The sequence below is a fragment of the Lepus europaeus genome, chromosome X, assembly GCF_033115175.1.
Source record: "Lepus europaeus isolate LE1 chromosome X, mLepTim1.pri, whole genome shotgun sequence".
NCBI classification, from domain to species: domain Eukaryota; kingdom Metazoa; phylum Chordata; class Mammalia; order Lagomorpha; family Leporidae; genus Lepus; species Lepus europaeus.
The window spans coordinates 44,861,808-44,874,095 of record NC_084850.1 but is presented as its reverse complement, the minus strand read 5'-3'; the positions used below and the strand labels follow the sequence as shown (position 1 = coordinate 44,874,095).

Genomic DNA, 12,288 nt, shown 5'->3' with positions numbered 1-12,288 from the left:
CTGAAAGCGAAGGTAGGTGGCATTTTTAAAAGGAAAACATTTTTAGTTAACATACAGTTCTGCCTGCAATGTAGCTGACCCCACTTAGGCATCCCCTCAACAGCTGTGGTTACTTTGGAAGCTTGGCTGAGTGAAGGGCTTTTCAGCTTAGAGTGAACAAGCTCAATGGCTCTGACCTGAGCCCTTCGACTACAGGGCAGTTCCAATTCCAGTAACCCAACTCTTGGCTGGCAAAGCTGCTAGGGCTCTTCATAAGCTGACTTCTGCTGAAGCCCTGGCTTTCCACATTGAAAACCAATGCAGTGAGCTGGCCTGTTGGGTCTCCTTGATGGCAGATCACTCTGTACAGCAGCCATTAATTGGCCTGCCACCTAGCTTTATGTCACTTTTGCAGCCTAGCTTCCTCTTCCTCCTGGTTTTTGTTTAAACAGACCAGAAGAATTCTGTTAGAGAATGCAACTCAAGGGGGTGCTCTGTTCCTAATCTTTGGAGGCCTAAAGTAGAAATCCGAGTTACAGGCATGTTCTTTTTTTTTTTTTTTTTTTTGACTGCCAGAGTTAGACAGTGAGAGAGAGAGAGAGACAGAGAGAAAGGTCTTCCTTTTCTGTTGGTTCACCCCCCAAGTGGCCGCTACAACTGGCGCGTTGCGGCCGGCGCGCTGCACCAATCCGAAGCCAGGAGCCAGGTGCTTCCTCCTGGTCTCCCATGCAGGTGCAGGGCCCAAGGACCTAGGCCATCCTCCACTGCCCTCCTGGGCCACAGCAGAGAGCTGGACTGGAGGAGGAGCAACCGGGACAGAAGCCGGCGCCCCAACCAGGACTAGAACCCGGGGTGCCAGCACCGCAAGCGGAGGATTAGCCTAGTGAGCCGTGGCGCCGGACAACAGGCATGTTCTAATAGTGATTTTTCTTTGAGGTTGACAATGCCCATGAGGAAATCTATGTCAAAATGATGACTACCTTATCTCTAAAATTTTAAGTCATTATTAAAACTCTCTGGAATCATCTTTTAAGCTATCATTTCACCTATGCTCTTATTACAGAAAAAATTATCCATCCCTTTTATAAGGTCTAAAGATCAAATTGTACATTCTAGGTAGTCCTTCAGAATATAATTAGTTTCCCATCTTGAAGAGAGCAGAAAAATGAGGGAGCAAGTCATGCTTCCTATATCCCTTACTGACAATAACAGCGCCAGCCCCAAGAGAGATTTCTTTAAACCCATTGTTCAGTGATAGTTGGACCACATTCTCATGTACAAGATTGTTATTCACCAAAGATATCATTTTATATTCTAACAGAATTTGAATCTAGTTTTCCTTTTATTGACAGAAAAAACACCTTAGGCCATTGATGCCTAGTCAGCAGTCAGCTACTTGGGACCGCCTCTGAAACAAAAGGTTCAGCAGCTGCGAGATGGGTCTCAAGGGTGACTGTAGGCTAGGGCCCGATGTGCCAGGGACAGGAAGTCTGCTGGAGATTGTTCACCATTATGTTAGATTTAGTGGGAGAGGACATCCACCGGAGCAGGTGGGCACCCCTCCAGAGATTCCTAAGGAGAATCTAATGGGTGATAGAATACAGAGCAATTACTACAAGGAGGCTCCTGCCCCTGTAAGGGACAGGCTGTAAGGGACAGGCTGGAGCTCCTGCAAAGAGACAATAACCTTGTACTCCATAACCAAAAGCCAATACTGGAAGTGTCTATTTGTGAGACTGTCAGTCAAACCAGTCTCAGAGATGAGGAATGAGGTCAGAATGTGTCTCTGGAAGTCATCCTGTGGATTAATGCATGTGTATTCCATACCATCTCAAGTTATTGGGCCTAGATTCTTGTCTAGGAACCCACAGGCAAAATAAAATAATGGGGGCAGTTGTCACCTCATTAAAAAAAAACCTCTCCTCCACTGGGATTAAAATCTCAAGAACAGTCACAAGCCATAACAGAAGAACCCTAGTTGCTCACTGAATAGACCCAAGGACTCTATGACACTCTGAGAAGAATTTAATGCATATTGGAGCACATGCAGTGGAATAGAGGCAAGAGGCCAGTTAGCAGACAGAGTTCTGAGTTGAGGAGTCAGAGTAGAGGGGCTGGCACCTTTTACAACTCACTTAGGCTAACTGCTCCATCCTCTAGCTTAGAAGGAAGCAAGGTTGTGGTGCAGAAAATGATGAGCCATTTCTCTGTAAGCTCAGGGTCAAAGAAATAAAGTAGATGGTTTGCATCCTGGCTGGAATGAGAACATAAAAGCAGAAGTGTAGTTCAGGTCTAAGGTCTCCTGAGTTTGAGAGGTCTCTCAAAACTCTCTTGCTGCCTGTGGTGTCCAGATGTGCACTGAAGCTCAGAGGGAAGGGAGGAAGGTGAGGGTGGGGCGTGTCACCCATTCTCTCTCAGTCTTCTGCGCCTACAGCGTAAGGTGTATATTTGTCAGCATAGCACACGCAGGGAGTGATCAGTTCCCTTACTGGTGGTGTGTTAGACTGGGTCTCTACCTGGTGAAATATACACTTTTACTTTGTTTTTATACATAAGAAAAATAGTTGTTCTAGGCCTCTTATCCTTGAGTCTTGTCCAATAGGCCTGATTTCAAGAATGAGCCTTCCTGGCGAATGACATAGCAGAGGTGATTTTAAGCTAGAGTTTGGTGAAAGAGTGCCAATCCTGGCTGTTACCTAGGCTGGTGACTAGGTAGGTGAAGTCACAAAAAACAGAGTGGGGGTATGAAATCCACCCCAGTAAACATCCTCTGAGGTATATACCACATAGGGAGGACCCGACAGACGTGGCCCAAAAGAGGGAACTTAAGAAGGAAGATGAGAAATATACAGATGCTGAGACTTGTCTATACAAATTCAGGACACGTGAGGAATTAATGGGACTCTAGGTCACAAAGCTACCTGTATGAAAATGAGATAATTAAACTGTAGCAGAAATAACAGATGAAATTTCTAGGAAATACTTACTAATGGGATGAGGGAATTGAATTTGTTGGAATCAAGGAGACCTGGAGAGGTACAGAAAGCACTTAGAGGAGCAGAGAGATGGAGCTTTTCTCGGGTAAAGGAAAAATTCACTGAGGCATGAAGCCCAGAGCCCACGGCCTCACTACAAACTGTGCCCAGTCTCATGACAAATTCCTGAGGAAGGAAGCTGAAAAACAAAAGAAGAGCCACCCGCAGGCTCACCTGTCAGGCAGGATGATCCGATGCTGGCAGGAGTCGAACCAGAGTGGGATCCATGTCTCATTGGAGTTGCTATCCATGTCATGGCACCAAAATGTTACTAGTAAATGGCGGTGGAGAAATTATTATTACCTCCATTCTTTGTCTCACATGGAAGAAGGATTTCCAAGTGGACAAGCAGAGAGATTTAAAAGATTTATTAGATTCAAAGACCTCCAGCCAGAGCAGCATGGAGGCGGGCTTCCAAGAGAGGAAAAACCCCACCTGCTCCACTTCTGATCCAGCTCCTTGCTAATGACCTGGGAAAGCAGGCTCTCTCTCTGTGTGACTCCATATTTAAAATAAACAAATAATTTTTTTTACAAAATAAAAGAAAATTTAACCCATGATGAGACATTCTAGGCTGGACCTTGAGTTTGGGAGTGGGTTGGAGCTGGCCTCCCTTGGTGGTGTTTAGGAAACTCAAGAAACATCTATATACCTCGAAGTAATGGGTCAACTGACTTACAGACATATCAGGATATAGATTGTTCAGACACTTCAGATGATTTGAGGTTTTTGAATGAGTCACTATCAGAACAGCTAGCTGTTGGAATAAAGGATGAAGCTGTGCTTATTAAACAAGCAAGTGAAGACGTAGTGTGAGTGAGTGACAAAATGACTGAAGTGGGCTCTAAGTCCTTAGGTGTCGATTCTGATGTAGAAATCACCATTGAGGATGAGTGGCAGTGTACTGAGTGCAAGAAATTTAACTGTCCAAGCAAGAGGTACTGTTCTTATTTTCCCTGAACCTGCAGTAGGATTCATGTACCAAGACAAGACACCAAGGCCTTTTAACAAGAAGTAGTCTTTTATTATGCCGGCATAAGGGCCAGGTAGAAGCTGATCCAAAATCCTGAGCTGTGAACAAGGAAGAGATTTCCCTGATATATTGTTTTAGCCTCCTTTTCTCCCTTATATGGTTACCTGCATACATTTGATTGAATATTCTAATGTCACACGGTGGTCCCAGGAATGATACAGTGTGGCCACAGGAATGGTACAGTACTGTCCATGCGAACATAGTTACTGAAGATTTTTTATCCCACACACATACTGAGCTGTAAGTTGCCTGGCCAGGGTTGAACACCTTTGCTCTGTACTAACAAGCAGAACCTAAAATGGTTACAAAGAACCAGATAAGGAGTGCAGTTGGAGCATTCACTGACAAGCAGATAACAGCCACATTTCATTCCCAGGACTGATGCCTCCCTTTCTCTTCTTCTAACCTTGGGAAGGCCTCTACCACAACTTTAATCATGTCAGTTGGTGACAAGTTGGATTACAAGACAGAGGCCTCTGCCGCAAGCCTTGAGGAAAGATTGGTATTCAGATTGTTCAAAATTAACCCATTCTCTCACCACATCCAGTATCAATGCCAAACCTGAAAAGAAGGAATCGGTGTCCCCGAATGCTGAAGAACCATTTCAGCTCTGGCTGTTAGACCCAACGATGTGTATATAAAGGACTAAAACTCCAAACTTTTGATCTCTGCAACTTGGGGGGATTCTTGGATTTGGCTCATAGTCCTGAAAGCCAAGAGAGCATTTCAAGCATGGGAGAACAAGCAGATAATCTTTTGGAGCAGAGGACAGATACTGAAAACTTGGAGGATTTCCAGAAGATCTTGACGCTGTGTAGCTTATGTGAGAAAAGTCTCCGAGATGGGAACTTGGTTCACGAGAGCATGAGCCATCTTACCACTTGTCTTCCCTGTGCTAGAAGACTAAAGAAGCCTGGGGCCTTGTGCCCTGTTTGCAAGCAGCAGATCATTTGATTCTCCATGTGCACATAGCATAGCTGAATCCATGAGTTGCAGAGAAAGAAGAGCCAAGTCATGTTGAAAACACCAGTGTTGAGCACCTCTTCCAAGCTGACCTAGTGCATCTGTTCACTGACCCATGTTAACACCTGTGCTCCAGACATTTTTCTTCTACACTTAGATGGAGTTGGAGAGTGAGTCTTTTAGAACTAGATCATCAATTTGGCGACCTGGTTCACTTGAAGAGATACCTAAGTCATTCCATTCTTCCTCCAAAGACAAGGGTCTGGGAGGGAACCTACTACCAGAATGAACAGAAAAACGCATTTATTCATTAACTTGCCAAATTATTTGAGAATTAATCCTTTCTTTAGTTGATGTATACTCCACACCCTTGTGTTAGGAAATGTTTTCCTGGTGTCAGAATCCAAGGATGTTATTAGAAAATTACTAGAGCTGGCCGGCGCCGTGGCTCAACAGGCTAATCCTCCGCCTTGCGGCGCCGGCACACCGGGTTCTAGTCCCGGTCGGGGCACCGATCCTGTCCCGGTTGCCCCTCTTCCAGGCCAGCTCTCTGCTGTGGCCAGGGAGTGCAGTGGAGGATGGCCCAAGTGTTTGGGCTCTGCACCCCATGGGAGACCAGGATAAGCTCCTGGCTCCTGCCATCGGAACAGCGCGGTGCGCCGGCCGCAGCGCGCTACCGCGGCGGCCATTGGAGGGTGAACCAACGGCAAAGGAAGACCTTTCTCTCTGTCTCTCTCTCACTGTCCACTCTGCCTGTCTAAAAATAAAATAAAAAAAAAAAAGAAAATTACTAGAGCTAATAATAAAAACCATCTGTGATCTGGTCAGTCCAATTAGGAGGGTCTGTGGGTCACTTTATGCTATAGCTGGGCTGCATGGTAAATAGAAGCCAAAAGAGAAAAGTATCGAATAGCAAAAGATTTCTTCTGGGGTACCTAGTACAGTGGATATGAAACCGGTTTGCTATCATACTCCTAAAATAATTTTCAATTCTATATAATCTTTGCACATTTGAAAAATGAGGCATACGTAACATAGGGTAAGGTATTCCCTTCAGCTGAGTTGTAGAAATCTTGAGTAACTACACAAAATAAGCCACAGAACATTTCTCTCACCTCAAAATACTTCCTCGTGCCCTACTGCAGGCCATTCAACCTTTTCATGGCTCCAATAATAGGTTAGTTCTCCTTTGGCACATCTTTCATTCGACATCTAAATTTTTAAAAATTAAGTACTTACTAAAGATTTATTGTGCAATAGAGTGCATATTATATACGTGTTTTAAAGATACTTGCATCCAAGCCTTAGAATTATAGCTTATCTGATTACATTTACAGAAAAAGTCCTGTCACAGTAACTGGCAAAGCCTGTTCTCATTTCAAAATCATTTGGCCCAGTTAGCGTTTTAATTCTAATGAATACAGGAACATAAGTCTCTGACACAACCCCTCTTAATGGTTTCTCCGAGGTTAGGTTGGCACAGAAATTTAGCCAAGGCTGTCTCTGCTTTGTTTTCTCAAAAGTCCTCCTTGTCTAGGAGGCCTCTTTGGTGCCCGTAGCATAGTTTAGTCCTGAAGCTGTGTCCCCACGGTAATATGGGTCAGAGGCAACCTTTGTTTTGAGAATAGGGAGTGAGGCCATTGTGACAAGGGAAGAAATGAAAGAGAGGTGGTAGATTTGAAGAGGTCTTAGCGGGCCACATCCACTTTAGGACACCACATGTGGAATTTGAAAACCTCTAAATCGATTTTGTAAAGCTGCATGTTTCTGCTACCCTCACGGAGAAATAGTGCCTGGGTTGCTCGCTGAACGTACCCAAGCCCCCAGGAACTGACCCCAAGGACTGGGTCATTTGAACAGACGTGCCTGCGGGCGCTGATGCAGGTTCTCTACAGACTAGGCTTTTGGAAGCCTGGCCCTAAAAGGAAGGGCTTTTCCTCCCTCTTTGGTGCCACACTAGAATGAGGAACAGACAGGCTTCCTTGATTTCGGTATTTAATCTGTAGAGGGGGCATTTTGTTTAGAATCACTCAGTTTTAAACAGTAAAGTACTCATGTATTCAACATCCCTTTTTTTGCACCCGAGGCTAGATGACACAGCTGGTGTGCACAGCCAGAGTTCATAGAATCCCGGGACTAGCAAATCTTCACACAATCCTTCTTACATTATCATTTGTCAGGTATTTTACATGGGAGTGCTTCAAATATAGGTCTTCTCACAAATGGTTTTAGAGATTATCATTTTGCAGCCCGAGGGACTTTAGAGAGACTCTGAAAACCACCCTGTAAGTGTCATGCTTTCTTAGCTAATCAGAACATTCTTCCCCCACTGTGAGGACCCCCACTGTGAGGTGCAGGGTGCAAGGCACCTGACCAAGTTTGTCCAGTGTTGCTGCTGTCTCGGAAAGGAAGCGCGAGCCTCTGGCTCTTCAGGAGCTGGGGGAGCCCCCAGGTTTCCACACAGGAGGCAGAACCAGTGCTTTGAGTCCAGTGTTCTGTTAGGCCAAGGTGAACACTCTAAGACTTGAGCAAGTTAATTTCCTCCTCTTCCCCCCCCGCCATGCTCTCATAATAGCCCTCAGTCTAAGTTTTTGCCAGTGTGCTTTGCTTAAGCATCCCACTTAACGTTTGCAGGTGCTTAATGCTGACTTGTTACGTTCCAGCCCAGCACAGGATCTGGCACTACCCGGCGTTCCTCACTTCCTGTCCCCTCCCACCAGTAGCACGAGGTGCTTTGCTTAGAGCTGTTTAAGTCAAACCTCATTTTCACCTGCAGGAAACTCAGACTGATATAGGCAGGAAGATAGGATAAAATCAATTAGATTTGTAAGCTGGAGACTAGGCTTTCACCTCGCTCCCTGTGAGAGCATACGGCCCTAGCTGACCCCACCTGTACGCCCACCTGCCCATCAGACTACATAACAACTCCCCTTTGAAAGTGGGTAAAAGCCCTGGAGCATACTGGGCCCCTTCATCATGGCACACTTGTTATTTGCATTAGAAAAACATTTGTTAGGTAACAGCTGCAACATCTTGTTGCTTACTATCAACTCACTCTCCTTACAGTGCACATGACAGTAACTCGTGCACTTTTGCCTTTAATATTTAATTCAGACTTTGTAAAAGTTACAGCCAAGACTTGCTACTGGCATTACCACGTCTCCTCAGTACACTGGAAGAGGCCATGGGTTTCCAATCCTAGGCTTGAAGAGTGGACCGGAGTCCAGCCAGGCCAGGCCTCACACTGCCACAGATTTGTGTAATACAAGAGTGAGTCATTGCCAAGAATTTGAAATATGCAGTTGTCTTTTCACTATAATGTACACACATTTAGTTGTATGTAATGCTCTGTTGACCACATTTCATTTGTAAGAACTTATTTGTAAAGGGTAGGGTCATTTGTAAAGGGTAGGATCATTTGTCCCATATATATATATTTGCGTAAGTCAGTTCAATGCAACGTTGGCTCCTTTTTGGGTCATTAATGAGAAATTGGATGTTGTTGGGGTCTACAAAGCTATTGTAGTACTAGCTCTCGATTCGCTTTGGAAGGCAGCACACCTGTTAACCATCTCGTGAGCTTTTTCCCCCCATCGACTTCCCTGAACTGAAAGTACGTGGCTTTAGATGCTGTGGATCTGCTGTTTTCCATCCTGAAGCAGAACTCATTTTGCTGGTTCTGCCAGTCAGGGTATCAGTATACATGAGCACCCTGTCGGGACTGATGCTGCCTTTGCTAAAGGGGCTGTGGATGGGGACGAGCTGTGTGTAGAATCTGCACTTCAGGCCGGCGCCGCGGCTCACTAGGCTAATCCTCCGCCTTGCGGCGCCGGCACACCGGGTTCTAGTCCCGGTCGGGGCACCGATCCTGTCCTGGTTGCCCCTCTTCCAGGCCAGCTCTCTGCTGTGGCCAGGGAGTGCAGTGGAAGATGGCCCAAGTGCTTGGGCCCTGCACCCCATGGGAGACCAGGAGAAGCACCTGGCTCCTGCCATTGGATCGGCGCGGTGCGCCGGCCGCAGCGCGCCTACCACGGCGGCCATTGGAGGGTGAACCAACGGCAAAAGGAAGACCTTTCTCTCTGTCTCTCTCTCACTGTCCACTCTGCCTGTCAAAAAAAAAATCTGCACTTCAGATGTTAAGGAACCTGCAAGCTCTTGCTGTGCCCACATGAAAATGTGTTGTTTGCAGATGTCTGGCATGAGGTCACTGTGCTGGAGTTTCTCAGATTTAGGACTAAAGGAGTCACAGTCTAGCATAGGAGGGGACATTTTGGTGCCTCTGAGTCTAAACTGGAAATGAGCATCTGAGTGGTCAAGTATCTCCCCAGGCCGAATCTGAGGACAGTTTAAGAGGTTCTCTCTGTAGGGAGAGCCTTTGGGCTGTCCACCTGTAGCTTAGTTTCCTATACAGGAGCCTCCACGTCTCTTCTCTCTCTTGAGAGATTGTCCCAGAAGTGTTTTGAGATCTTTTGATGTGGTGCCATGCAATCCCAGGCACGGCCATTACTGCTGAAAGAGGCACTGTTGGACTAATCCCATACCTGTGTTTACTGCACCTCTCCCAGTCGCCTCTAAATGATGGACTCTTAGAAGGAAGCAGGCACATCTTCAGAAAGCGGGAGTGACTTTCCCAGTAGCTCATCTGAAGTCCCAGGTACTGTTCCTTCTGCAGGTTGCTTTCTTCAGGCAGGCTCCTCCTGAGTGCCTCTCCCAGCAGAGTACAGCAGGGAGAGCTCGCTGATCCTCGATATGGCCGAGAGCAGCCCAGACGCCTGCACTGGGCCAAACAGTGCTGTGGAGCAGTTCTCTTTTCAGAGCAGGACTGTCATTGGCTAAGGCTTCCTTGAAAGGTGACGCTATGATTTGCAGCACTTGGGGCGTTTATCAGGACACCTCATTTCCCTCCTGAAGGGATTTGTTTTCTCAGCAATAGGTACTCTAATGGCAGCACACACTTGGCCTTGTCACCCTTGCTCTTAGATTCTGCTGGTTCCAGGTTCTCTCTCTCAGTATTGCTTTATAGGAAGGCCTCTGGGTCCCCCCTGGTGTGCTTGTGAGCTCAGGAGACTCTGAATCCTCTCCTGGGGTCGGTCTGTGGGGCGTTTGCCTGCCTGTTCAGGGGATGGGTTCTAGCAGGGAGGAGGGGAAGATCCTAGCATATTCACAGAGAGCGCAGAGGTCTCCTTTGTGGAATGGCAGTGCAGAGAGCTGGCACGCAGGTGTCTCTGCCCTGAGAAATGGCGGCCAGCCTTCCCTCATGCACAGCCTCTGTATGTGTGTGTGTGTGTGTGTCTTCTTTTCCCTGTAGTTGGTCCCCTTTCTGCTTTGTTCCTCCCTCCTTTTAGAGCCCCTGGGAAATGGAAAGGTTAATTGACGAGTTTGCTGGTCTCCTCAGCACTTGGCCGAGCAGAAGTCATGAGCAGCCCCTTAAGAAGACTTTTAGTCTATTGCTATGCACTGGTAAGCGCCTCTTGGATAGAGTAAGATTGTCCCACTGACCCCAATCCCAAACTTGAACTCCCAAGTCTCAGTTTTTCTCATCTGTAAGATGAGCGCACAAACCCAACCTTTTCCACCTCATCATTTTGCTGTGGCTGTTAAGTCTGGAGAAGCAACTTTAAAACCTGTGATTGCCTTGAAGACGATAGAGGCAGGGATTCCTCTCCTGGTAGCCCCAGCATGGTGGGGTGTGTTCAGAAAACCTCACGGCCTGAAGGTGAGCACAAACGCCCTTTATATCCGCTGGGCAGGGCCCCCTCTTAGCCCTGCTTCTAGCAGGCATCCTTTGCTTGAGGAGCAAAGCCTTGTGGCAGGCCCTGCAGAGACAAATGTGTGTACATTTGGAGAGCAGGTTATATACTGCTAGAACTGCCTTGCTATTGTCTTTTTTTAAGAATTATTTTGGCCAGCGCCGCACCTCAATAGGCTGATCCTCCACCTCGCGGCGCCGGCACACTGGGTTCTACTCCCAGTCAGGGCACCGGATTCTGTCCCGGTTGCCCCTCTTCCAGGCCAGCTCTCTGCTGTGGCCTGGGAGTGCAGTGGAGGATGGCCCAAGTGCTTGGGCCCTGCACCCCATGGGAGACCAGGAGAAGCACCTGGCTCCTGCCTTCGGATCAGCGCAGTGCGCCAGCCGCAGAGCACCAGCCGCGGTGGCCATTGGAGGGTGAACCAACGGCAAAAGGAAGATCTTTCTCTCTGTCTCTCTCTAAAAAAAAGAATTATTTCATTATTTTTTCTTTTTTTCAACTTTTATTTAATAAATATCAATTTCAAAAGTACAACTATAAAGTGGCTTCCCCCCCATAACCTCCCTCCAACTTGCAGACATCCCATCTCCCACTACCTCTCCCATCCCATTCTTCATCAAGATTCATTTCAATTATCTTTATATACAGAAGATCAACTTAGTATATACTAAGTAAAGATTTCAACAGTTTGCACCCACAAAGACACACAAAGTGTAAAGTACTGTTTGCGTAGTAGTTTTACCATTATTTTACATAGTACAAACCATTAAGGACAGAGATCCTACATCAGGATTAGGTGCACAGTGACTCCTGTTGTTGATTTAACAATTGACACTCTTATATATGACGTCAGTAATCACCAGAGGTCCTTGTCATGAACTGCAAGGGCTAAGGAAGCCTCCTGAGTTCACAAACTCCGATCTTATTTAGACAAGGCCATAGTCAAAGTGGAAATTCTCTCCTCCCTTCAGAGAAAGGTACCACCTTCTTTGATGGCCCATTCTTTCCGCTGGGATCTCACTCACAGAGATCTTTCATTTAGGTCATTTTCTTTGCCACAATGTCTTGGCTTTCCATGCCTGAGAAACTCTATGGGCTTTTTAGCTGGATTTGAATGCCTTAAGGGCTAATTCTGAGGCTAGAGTGCTGTTTAGGACATCTGCCATTCTATGAGTCTGCTGTGTATCCCGCTTCCAATGTTGCATTGTTCTCTCCTTTTTAATCCTATCTGTTATTATTAACAGACACTAGTCTTGTTTATGTGATCCCTTTGACATTTAATCCTATCATTAGGATCAATTATGAACTGAAACTGATCACTGACTAGTAAGATGGCATTGGTACATGCCACCTTGATGGGATTGAATTGGAATCCCCTGGCACGTTTCTAGCTCTACCATGAGAGGTAAGCCCGAGTGACCATGGGCCGAATTGTACATCTCCTGCCTTTCTTATTCCCTCTCTTATATTTAACAGGAATCACTTTTCAGTTAACTTTAAACACCTAAGAATAATTGTATGTTAAATA

The 12,288-nt window shown here is 46.3% G+C and overlaps 1 pseudogene; it reads left to right on the top strand.

Annotated features, from left to right (window-relative positions):
- Window positions 1-3,842: 3,842 nt before the first annotated feature.
- On the top strand, window positions 3,843-7,752 carry LOC133752582 (protein Mdm4-like; annotated as a pseudogene).
- The last annotated feature ends 4,536 nt before the right edge of the window (window positions 7,753-12,288 follow it).